This window comes from Emys orbicularis, chromosome 9 (assembly GCF_028017835.1).
Source record: "Emys orbicularis isolate rEmyOrb1 chromosome 9, rEmyOrb1.hap1, whole genome shotgun sequence".
Classification (NCBI taxonomy): Eukaryota; Metazoa; Chordata; order Testudines; family Emydidae; genus Emys; species Emys orbicularis.
The window spans coordinates 23,852,416-23,860,423 of NC_088691.1; positions in this window are offsets into that span (position 1 = coordinate 23,852,416).

Genomic DNA, 8,008 nt, shown 5'->3' on the forward strand with positions numbered 1-8,008 from the left:
GGATTGTCATTTACTATGTTTGTCCAGCACTTAGCAGAATGGGGCTCCAAATTGGCAGGGCTGTAGGCGTTACCATATATAAATGTTTAATAATAACAATAATAATCTCCCCTTACCGTTGGTATTAATAATCCCCCTTACTAGATATTTTCTTTCAGACTTCCAGTGACTTGAGATGGGGGTGCTGTGGCATTACCACCATGCTCAGAGATTCCAAGGCCGGAATGGTTAAATACCCTCATTGTTAAAAGTTACACTTTATTTCCAGTCTGAGTTTGTCTAGCTCCAACTTCCAGCTACTGGATCATGTTATATCTCTCTCTGCTAGATTGATGAGCCCATTATTATTTGTTCCCCTTGTAGGTACTCATAGACTAATCAAGGCATCCATTAGCCTTCTTTTTGTTAAGCTAAATTGATTGAGCTCTCTGAGTCTATTGCTATAAGGCAAGTTTTCTAATCCTTCAGTCATTCTTGTGGCTCTTCTTTGAACTCTCTCTAATTTGTCAACGTCCTTCTTTACGTGTGGACACCAGAACAGGACACTGTATTCCAACAGCCATCACACTAGTGCCAAATACAGGATTCCCCTGTTTATGCATCCATGGATTGCATTAGTCCTTTTAGCCATAGTGTCGACCTGTGACCCCATGGTCACCTGATTATCCGCCATGATGCCCAAATCTATTTCACAGTCACTACTTCTCAGGATAGCGTTCTGGATACTTACTTAAGGTGGGGAAGATGGAGAGACACAAATCCAAGAACTCTCTCTGGTCATGATTGCCATTCATTTAGAGTTGAGTGCCCAGTTTGGGCCAAGTACAAGTGGCCCCTTCTTGGCCAAGGGACAGAGCTTCTTTCTAGGTGATACAGTGCAGTAGGGCATAGACGTTGAGGGAAGCAGGCAGCTCTGTAACATAGTTATTAGGCTTTTAAAGTGGAGTTTTGGGATGGCGGGGAGAGGCGTTCAAGGAGGTTTGTGTGATCCTGACCTTTTCACATTCTGTAGATATAGTTCTGAGTTCTGTACCTTTGACACTTCTCAATGATAAATCATCTAGGCAAATGGGTGATTTGGTGAATTAGTCATTGGCAAGCAAACCCCAGAACTTCCTCTCCTGTACCCCATTTTCACTAGAAGGCAAGCCTGTCACATTGAAGGTTTGGTGAAATGTCTGTTCCAGGGAAAATTTTGGAGCACAGGCTGATAGTCAATATGTGAGGATTCAGGAGAGATGTGTCTAATGACCAATTAACAACATGGATTTATTAACACTAGCTCAAGCCAAATGAATCTAATGGCCTTCAGCATAATTACTGATGAAATAGATAATGGGGAATGTGCTGCAGAGGATATTTGAATTTCAGAAACACATTATACGGTCACACTACATAGCGAACAAAGACGCAGGAAAAATGCCAGCTAGATAAAGATAACCCACCATGAATTAGAAATTAGCCGATGAAGGAGAAACAATATAATCATTAATCGTAGCCCTTCGAATGTGAAACAGTACCAAAGGCCTGATTCAAAGCCCACTGATGTCAATGGAAAGATTTTCATTGATTTCAATGGGCTTTGACTCAAGTCCCAAGTGTAGCAAGTATCACAGGGGTCACTATAGGAAAATACACTGAATTTTTCATTAATGACCTAGAAGAAGGTGCAAATGTAACCATACTTAGATTTGTTCCCACCAAGATCAGAGGAGGGGAAGCAAACAGACAAGCAGTTCAGAAGCAAACTGCAAAGATATTGTTTACAAAGAGCCAAAATCACTGTTTCAAATAAATAGGTCCCCACCAGGGCCGTCCCTAGCCATTTGGGTGCCCTCCGCAGCCCCCCCATGGGGGGGCTGTGTGGGGCCCCAGGCCTCCCCCCCCCCAGGGTCTGGGAGGCAGGAACTGTGGGGGGCCACTTTTGGGGGCCCCACATGCCCAGAGTGGCCCAGGGGATTAGCTCCACTTCCCTCGCCCCGGCCCCAGCTGTGGCGCTCGGGGGAGGGCGCTTGGGGGAAGGGATCCCCTACTCACCGGCAGTGGCTGGAAGCGGAGAAGCCCATCCCAAGCCCGCTCTACTCTGCCAGCTCCCAGCCGTGGCACTCTGCTTCCCGCCGCCGGTGAGAGCCAGGGGCGATCCTTTCCCCAACCCGAGCAACATGGCTGGGGCTGGGGCAAGGGAAGTGGAGTGGGCTGGGGCCGCATCTCTCCACTTCCCGCCACTGCTGATGAGTGCGGGGGACGATCCTTTCCCCACACTCACCAGCGGCGGGAAGCGGAGCACCGTGGCTGGGAGCTGGCGGAGTAGAGCAAGCTGGGGCCGGGTTTCTCCACTTCCCGCCATTGCTGGTGAGTGCGGGGTCACTGGGGGAAGAGGTGGAATGGGGGCATGCCGGGGGCGGAGCAGGGGGGAAGGGGAGGAGGCAGGGCGGAAGGAGTTGTCCGAGGCCCCACACCCTCCTAGGGAAGGCCCTGCCCCTTGCAGGGGGGGGCCAGCCGAGGGATAGGGCTGGTCACCGGGGCTGGTGCTGCCGCGTATGCAGCACACAGCTGCATAGGGCACCATGAAATTTGGGGCATTTCATGGTGCCCTACGCAGCTGTGTATGCTGCATATGCCTAAGGACAGCCCTGGTGCCCGCTGCAGCAGAGAGTGAAGTAAAAGCTTTTCTCTCAGGTCAGGACAACTTGCTCTACAGCTCACTGGCTGAACGGTAACATGTCTGCTTCCCATAAACAGGGCTGGTCTTACCATTAGGCGAACTGAGGCGGCCGCCTCAGATGCCAGACTGTGGGGAGGCGGGGGCGCCAGTAGGACCCAGAGTGTAGAAAATTGTGTCTGCTGCATATGTATTCTCTCTGCTCTAGATGCACAGAGATGGTGGAGTGCTGTGCTGGAGGAAGGAGGGCACAAGAGACATAACAGGCAGGCAGGAGAAAAGGTGAGAGGGAATAACAGAAAGCAGCAGGAGCTGCAGGGAGAGAGAGGAGGAGGAGCCTCTTATGTACCACTCTAGCACCTCCAGGAGCCTGGACTGATTAACACCAGCTTCTCAGGGAGCTTCCTGTTTCCTGCTGCTTCCCTGAACCCACTTGAGGAGAACAGGCAGTCAACTGAAGTGGTAGGAGCCAGTTAGGCCCTTAAGACGCTGATATCTTCCCTCACTCAGGCCCTGCTTCTAGCCTGCTTATTTGTCCCTGTGACGGGGCAGCACCGCCCCGCACCAGCCCCAGCAGCGTCGGTCCGGTAGCACTGACAGCGGAAGTCCCGCCCCGTCTGTACTGGGCATGCTCCAAGTGCTCTGGCAGTATAAAAGGAGGGAGCCCAGCTCAGTCTGGGCTGGCGGCCGCAGGGGAAGGACCTGACCGGGAAGCTCCTGTGGAGGACCAGCTACCAGCTGCGGAGGCGCCGGGGATTCAAGCCTCTCCAGGCTGGCTCGAAGCCCTACTACAGAGGAACCCGGGGAGGCGACTGACCCAAAGGCCCGCAGGGAACCTAGGGACTCGTGGGAGACCTCAATGCTCAAGCCGGTAGGAAGCGACCCCGGGGGCGGGTGTGTGTGTGTGTGTGATGGACTGGTACCTTTCCCCCGGCAAGACTCAGCGTGTTTCGGTGGGAACCCCCCGCTGAACCAGGGGCAAGGTCCTACGCCGCGGTTAGGGCCAGAGACCGGGACCCGGTGGAGTGGGAGAACCTCTGGCCACTAGGCCGTAGTGCCCTGCAACCCGGGCCGACTCTGTGGCCTCTGGCCACTAGGCCATAGTGCTCTGCAACCCGGGGTGACTCTGTGGACTCTGGCCACTAGGCCATAGTGCCCTGCAACCCGGGGTGACTCTGTGGACTCTGGCCACTAGGCCATATTACCCGGTAACCAGAGGCGCAAGCCCTCACAGTCCCCTTCAATTGAGTGTTGAGAGCCACTATAGCTGGCACAGAACAGCAGTCATGAGTGAAAGAAAAAAACGCTCCTCTGGGGCAGCATTCAGAAAAAGAAAGCAAGCAAAGGAAGCTTTTCTATCTAAGCAGGAAGGAGGTCTCCTGAGATACATAGACACAAATGTTCATGGTGAGCCTTCCGGCCCCAGTGAGGATGTGACTGGTGAGGAGAAGCCTGATCTTCCAGTTAGTCAGAGTGCAGGTGACCTGGCAACTACTGCAGCATCCATATCTCCATCTCAAATGGTGTAACCATGCACATTCCTGAAGAAAAGTGTAGATCAGAGAAGAGTGTGGTGGAGGCTCAAGAAACAGATGCTGCTGAGTTTAGTTCCTTTAGTCTAGATGATCCAGGACTGTGGACCCACTTGAGTAGTAGCCTGAGGGACTGCCTTGTATTGCGTGAGCCACAGCAAGTGAAAAACTTCATGTTCCCCAAAGACAATGAAAATAGAAGTTTCCATCCAACACATTACTGGCGTGAAATCCCCAATGGTGACAAAGTGGAGAGGCCAGGTCTTATGTACTCAAAACCCCAGAATGCTGCATACTATTTTTTTTGCAAACTCTTCCAGTCTAATGTTCCAGCCACACTGGGTTCTACAGGAACAAAGGACTGGAAAAATCTGGCTAGAAATCTGGCATGCGTTGAGAAGGCAGCAAATCACCAGAGAGCATTCCATAGGTGGAAAGAGCTTGAGATGAGACTAAGGTTAAAGGCCACCATAGATGATCAGCATCAAAAGAAGATTGCATCAGAGTCTCTTTACTGGCAAAATGTTCTGAAAAGGCTCATTGCCATTGTGAGAATGCTTGCTACCCAAAACCTAGCACTGCGTGGCACTTCAGATCAGCTGTATGTGCCAAACAATGGAAACTTCCTTAAAATTGTGGAGCTGATGGCTGAGTTTGATACTGTACTCCCGGAGCATCTAAGAAGAGTCACCACCCAAGAAATGTACACACACCACTACCTTGGAAAAACAATTCAAAATGAGATCATACAGTTACTGGCAACAAAAGTCAAACAGAAGATTGTGGCAGATCTGAAGTCAGCAAGATATTACTCTGTTATTCTGGACTGCACACCTGACATCAGCCATACGGAACAAATGACTTTAATGGTGCATTTTGTAACAACAACAGAACCTAGTGAAAATGTCCCTGCAATGGTGACTGTCAGAGAGCATTTTCTAGAATGTATTGACATTGATGATACTACAGGAGCTAGTATGACAAATGTGCTTCTTAAAAAGCTGGAAGATACGGGAATTGCGATAGCTGACATGAGAAGTCAGGGCTACGATAATGGTGCCAACATGAGAGGAAAGAACAGAGGAGTGCAGACACGGATCCGAGAGTTAAACCCTCGAGGTTTTTTTTGTCCCATGCAGTTCTCATTCATTGAACTTGGTGGTCAGTGATACAGCATCAGCTTCTAGTGAGGCTGATGAATTTTTTAATGTAATTCAAAGCATCTGTGTATTTTTCTCTGCATCAACTCATCGATGGCAAATTTTGAAGCAACATCTGGGAACATCCTGTCTGACACTGAAACCACTGAGTGCCACACGATGGGAAAGTCAAGTGGAGGTGATAAAGCCTATCAAACACCAAATTGGGAAGATAGATGATGCCATAATTGCCATTATAGAGGATAATGCTATGACAAGAACTGTTCATGGGAGAACAGTGACAGAGGGAAATGGAATCACCAGAAACATACATAACTTCAAATTTCTGTGTGGCTTAGTGTTGTGGCATGACATACTGTTTGAAATAAATGTTGTAAACAAGAGACTCCAAGGTGTTGACCTTGATATATCTGGAGCAATGGAACAACTGGACAAAGCAAAGTCATACCTACAGTCTTACTGGTCAGATGAGGGATTTCAAAACATTCTGAAGAGTGCACAGAAGTTGGCAGAGGAACTTCACACTGAAGCTATTTTCCCACACATTCAAGAATACAAAAGTCACCGAAAAGAAGACATTTTGATTACGACGCACGGGATAATTCCATAAGAGACCCCAAACAACAATTCAAAGTTGAATTCTTTAACCAGATACTAGATTGTGCAATACAGTCAGTTGCAAGAACGTTTCATGCAGCTCAGGGAACACAGCAGTATATTTGGGATGTTGCATGATATTCCAAAACTCCTCACTATACCTGAAGAAGACCTACACCAGCAATGCAGGACACTAGAGACAGTGTTGACATATGATGACATGCGCAATATTGATGCAAGTGATTTAGGTGATGAACTGAAAGCCCTTTCAAGATACATTTCAGCAAGATCAACTCCAAAGGCTATTCTGGAATATATGTGCACAAATAAGATGACCACCCTCTTTCCAAATGCTTTTGTTGCTCTGTGCATACTTCTAACACTTCCTGTAATAGTTGCCAATGGAGAACGCAGCTTCTCCAAGCTGAAGTTAATAAAAAACACAACTACGCTCCACAATGACACAGGAGAGGCTGGTCGGCCTTGCAACCATCTCAATAGAGCATGAGCTGGCCTAGACTGTAGACCTTCAGCAGGAAGCAGTTCAAATCTTTGCAACCAAGAAGGCACGGAAAGCACCACTTTGATTATTCAAACAGATAAAAATGGCAGTGTTTACTATGCAGACAAGAAAAGTTACATTTGCTGTTCAGGCATTTGAAAGTTAAGTGTTACTTAAAATTTTTGAACAAGGCATTTTAAGTTGTTAGTTCTTCTTTATTGGGGTAGGTAGCAGAGCAGTACCATGAGAGGAGTAGAACAGGAAGAAGGCAGAATTGAGACCTTTCAAAGTTTTGGCCCAAGCGAGGGGGTATGGGGACATCATTTGAGCTCCCCGCCTCAGGTGCCAAAATGTTGTGGGCCGGCCCTGCCCTCACATCATATATTTAATGACACAGGCGTAATTTCAGCAGGTAAGCTACATTTCTGAACTTCCTACATTTCGGATGAAACCCCAGTTGGAAACCTCTGAAGGACACAAAGGCAGATTTATTAAACCAAATGTAATTTATTTCAGACACTCTTTAAAGAAGCTAAGCTCTATGGGATGGTCTGCTAGCTTTGAAGGCTCAGATATAGCAGAAAGTCAGATGAGCGGAACACATACAAAGCCTGTTCCCTCACTCACTGCTATGGCATATGGTCCCAGCTTTCTGAATAAAGTGTCATTATTTTCTTTCTGAATTTGTCCCATTGAAATCCTTCCATCCTTTTCATTCTTCTCTCACATTGCCTGCCTGAATCTGCTGCACATCGTTCCAGGCCTTGGCATTCTCCTTTTTCTTTTGACAGCAGATATTTTTTGCCAGTGGTTTGCTTATTAATCCAGTATTTTACCTTTCATCACCCGGTCCAGGGCTGCGACAGAAGATAAAGCATATTCTTGTCTTCTTGATTGTTGCCTCAGCGCCTAATCCTCCTACTAGTGTGTGAAGGGCTTAGATACAGCCTGTTGGGGGAGGGGAGGGAGTTCTCTTGGACCCACTTCTGACAGCTTGCCCAGCTACAGGTCAGAACATTCAGTCCAGGTTGTTTATGAAGCGGTGTTTTGTTACACACTCAGTAGATGTTGTTTCTTTGTATTCTTTAGCATCTATTCCCTGAAGAGGGCTCATGGCCTTCAGGCTCACCGAGATACTAAAATAAACTAAAAAAGGCCTTGAGAAAAATAAAATCTGTCTGACACAGGGATGGATGGACTGACTGCAGTATCTGGGCGCAATCCTGCTTTCACTGAAGGCTGTGGGGAAGAGAGAGAGAGAGTTCAACACTACACTCTCTGCTGACTAATACCAGCTACTGGGAGGTCCTTCTGCCATGGTTCAAGACTCTCTTTTCCCACCTAGATAACGGATGGCTGGACAGCCCCAGTGCCCAGCCCTGTAGCAGAACACTGTTTGTTCTCATGAGCTTAGCAGTGCCACTCTGATCTGACCTGGCAGTGCTCATGCTCGGCACTTAGCTATCAAAGTTGTAATAAGCGGAGCTTTTTTTTTTTTCTTCCCTTCTTCACACAACACACAGTCAGTCTGTGGAACTCTTTGCTAGAGGATGTT